This window comes from Sapajus apella, unplaced genomic scaffold, assembly GCF_009761245.1.
Source record: "Sapajus apella isolate SASKATOON/1434 unplaced genomic scaffold, GSC_monkey_1.0 scaffold55, whole genome shotgun sequence".
NCBI lineage: Eukaryota > Metazoa > Chordata > Mammalia > Primates > Cebidae > Sapajus > Sapajus apella.
Window position 1 is genome coordinate 4,052,111 of NW_022436995.1, and position 3,306 is coordinate 4,055,416.

At 44.3% G+C, this 3,306-nt stretch overlaps 1 pseudogene; it reads left to right on the forward strand.

Annotated features, from left to right (window-relative positions):
- Positions 1-1,707: 1,707 nt before the first annotated feature.
- LOC116527694 lies at positions 1,708-2,788 on the forward strand (annotated as a pseudogene).
- The last annotated feature ends 518 nt before the right edge of the window (positions 2,789-3,306 follow it).

The window sequence follows — 3,306 nt, forward strand, 5'->3', positions numbered from 1 at the left end:
CCTTCTTCACATGATGGCAGCAAGAAGAGTGAAACAAAGGGAGGGAAAAGCTCGTTATAAAACCATCGGATCTCAGGATAACTCACTCACCGTCATGAGAACAGCATGGAGGTAACCATCCCCATGATTTAATTGCATTAGTTTGAAATTGGAATTAAGATGGATTTTAATGTATATTTAGTTTTTTATTATGAAATTAAAAATTTTTTGATTCATTAAATGAGAAATTAAGCTCCATAATTCAAATATCACAAAATGATATATCTCTCAAATATCTTTATAAATTTGTATAGTTAAATGTTAGCCTTTGTAAGCTGCTAGAAAATAAGATCAATCTTATAGTAACCAGAATTGTCATAAGATATTTAAGTAAACATATATTATTTCAAAGTAGCTTGAGCATCAAACACGTTTACAGCTTTTATTTTTGCAGAAGTTAGATAAATGCAAGTGGATTGCTTTTCTTTGAATGGCTGCTAAAATGAGATAATGATTAATTTTTTAAATTTTTGGTTTAATTTACAAAACTGGACTGGGTAATTAATTCATTTGAAAGAGAGGAAGAACATTGTTACCCAAAATTTTCTGAAAAATTTAATTGAGCTGAAAATCAAAATCAATGTTTTCAGAAACCAAAATACACTTTAATCAATCTAATTATGCAAGGTGTTGGATGATATTAAGCCTTACATACATTTATTTGGAAGTAAGAAAATTAAATTGTTCCAGAATTTCCAAGAACATATTTGGTTGAAAGGCTGTCAGGGTTACAGTTGAATTCTGGCAAAAGTAACATTACTGATGGGTCTGTGTAGCAGAGGAAAGATGAGATTCCTTTAACACACTTTAAGCAACTTCAATAGAACACATAAAATTCAGAATTCTCACTGAATTTCATGAATAAAGATTGTTTTAAAATTGTATATATATGTACACGCATATGTATGCAATTTAACTTTTTGTAACATGCATAAATCTAGGTTGCAGAAACCACATATTGAAATGATGTATCTCAGTTATAAAAATCACATATTGAAACAAATTGGAGAGATAATTTATTATTAATCAATTTTATTCCGCTACTATGCTCAGAGGTCTAGCACTCACTTTGTCAAGAGCAACACTGTGTTATGAAGTTACAAATGTAAGTCACATTTATCATTTGAAATGTTTTAGTAGCCACATTACAAAAAGTAGAATGAATCAGGAAACAGTAATTTTAATTATAGATTATATTTAACACAGTGCATCTCCTAATTGTAATCCAAACCTGTAATTAATCAATGTAAACATTACTGAGATATTGTACACTTTCTTAGTTTTTAATATAAATCTAATTTTACTAAAATTAAATAACATTAAAAATCCAATTTTCAGTAGCACTGACCACATTTTAAATGCTCCATAACCACACCAGGCTAGCAGTTATCATGTCAGACAATACTGAGCTGTATTGTTATTTACTACAGTTATTAGATATTTTACTAACAACTTAATTAGCCTAATACAGTTTTTATTTTAGTATCTGGACACAACTCTCTTATTTTCCTGCACTTGTTATATTAATCTCCTTCTCTTATTTTCAAACTTACCTTAAGGTGAAGGAGGAGAACCGGGGCTCGGAGCCAGGCGGGGGTTTGCTGGAGCTGAGGCTAGGGCGCGCGGGCCCTAACCTCCACCTTCTGACCGCTCCCCTCACAGGAGACCATGCGGAACGGGTTAGCAGCCAGCTTGCAGTCCGCACGGCCCCCGCCGCCGCCTGCGCTGGCTCTTGTGTGGCTGCCGCCACCTCCGCCCTTGACGACGCGCTTCACGTTGCGGCCGCTGGGAGGCAGCCTGGGCGCCGGCACCAGTGCTGGTCGAGGTTCGGAACAGACCCCAGGTACTGCAACCTCCAGTACCTCAGGGGCCGCAGTGGTCGGTGCCTGCGGCTGCCTGCCCAACCCGGACACATTCGAGGAGTACCGCCGGAAGTGCAAGGAACTGTTTCCCATCCAGATGGTAGCCCTCAGCACAATCCGGGAGTCCAGCTACCACTTCGGGTCACGTATTTGCGGACAAAGCAGCTGAGTTCCACAGAGGCATTCCCTGTGCTGGTGGGTGACATGGACAACAGCGGCAGCCACAATGCTCAGGGCATTCACTAGCTGGGCCCTGGCTTCAGGTCCAAGATAGCCATCCAGACTCAGCAGTCGAGGTTTGTGAACTGGCAGGTGGACGGGAAGTACCGGGACTCTGACTTCACAGTGGTCGTCACCCTGGGGAGCCCAGACGTCCTCGTGGGTTCAGGAATCCTCGTAGCCTACTACCTACCTCCAGAGCATCACGCCTTGACTGGCTCTGAGCAGAGAGCTGGTCTACCACCCGCGGCCTGGGGAGGAGGGCACCGTCATGTCTCTAGCTGGAAAATACACATTGAACGTTCGGTTGGCAACGGTCACGTTGGGCCAGGCGGGCATGCACAGGACAGACTACCACAAAGCCAGTGACCAGCTGTAGGTGGGTGTGGAGTTGGAGGCCAGCACAAGGATGCAGGACACCAGTGTCTCCTTCAGGCACCAGCTGGACCTGCCCAAGGCCAACCTCCTCTTCAAAGGCTCTGTGAACAGCAACTGGATCGTGGGTGCCACACTGGAGAAGAAGCTCCCGCCTGCCCCTGACACTGGCCCTCCAGGCCTTCCTGAATCACCGCAAGAACAAGTTCCAGTGCAGCTTTGGCCTCACCATCCGCTGTGAGTTAGAATTTTGTGGTTCATCTGTAAAGGCATTTAATAATCAGAGTATTTAATTCTGGCCCCCGCCTTCCATGCCCTTCCTCCTTCAGATTCCACCTCCACCTCCCCTCCCTTCCCTCTCTCCTCGGGAGTCAGAGGCAGAGGGGAGAGCAGAAAGGAAGGTCCCCGCCACTTCAGCAACTGAGGAGAGGATTCTACAACTGAATGGCTCTTTGGGATTCTGAGTACTGAGGGCAGCGTGCCCAGGGGGGCTGGGGTCCGGGGAGGGATTCCGGGATTGAAGGGCACGCAGGATTCTGACCACCAGGGGCAGAGGCAGCCAGACAACCTCAGGGAGGAGTGTCCTGGCTTCCCCATCTCCTAAACGGCCTGGGTCTGCCCCAGGGGTCAGCGAGAGGAGCTCCCCCATCCCCCGTCAGTGCGCCCTGCGCCTGTCCACTTTCCTATCTACTCCTCGGTATAAATTATGTTTATAAGTTAGGGAAGAACTGGGACATTTTACAGGAGAAAAAAAAAAAAAAAAAACAACGACAAAAAACATACGTGGGAAAAACAAAAAAAAAGGTCAAGG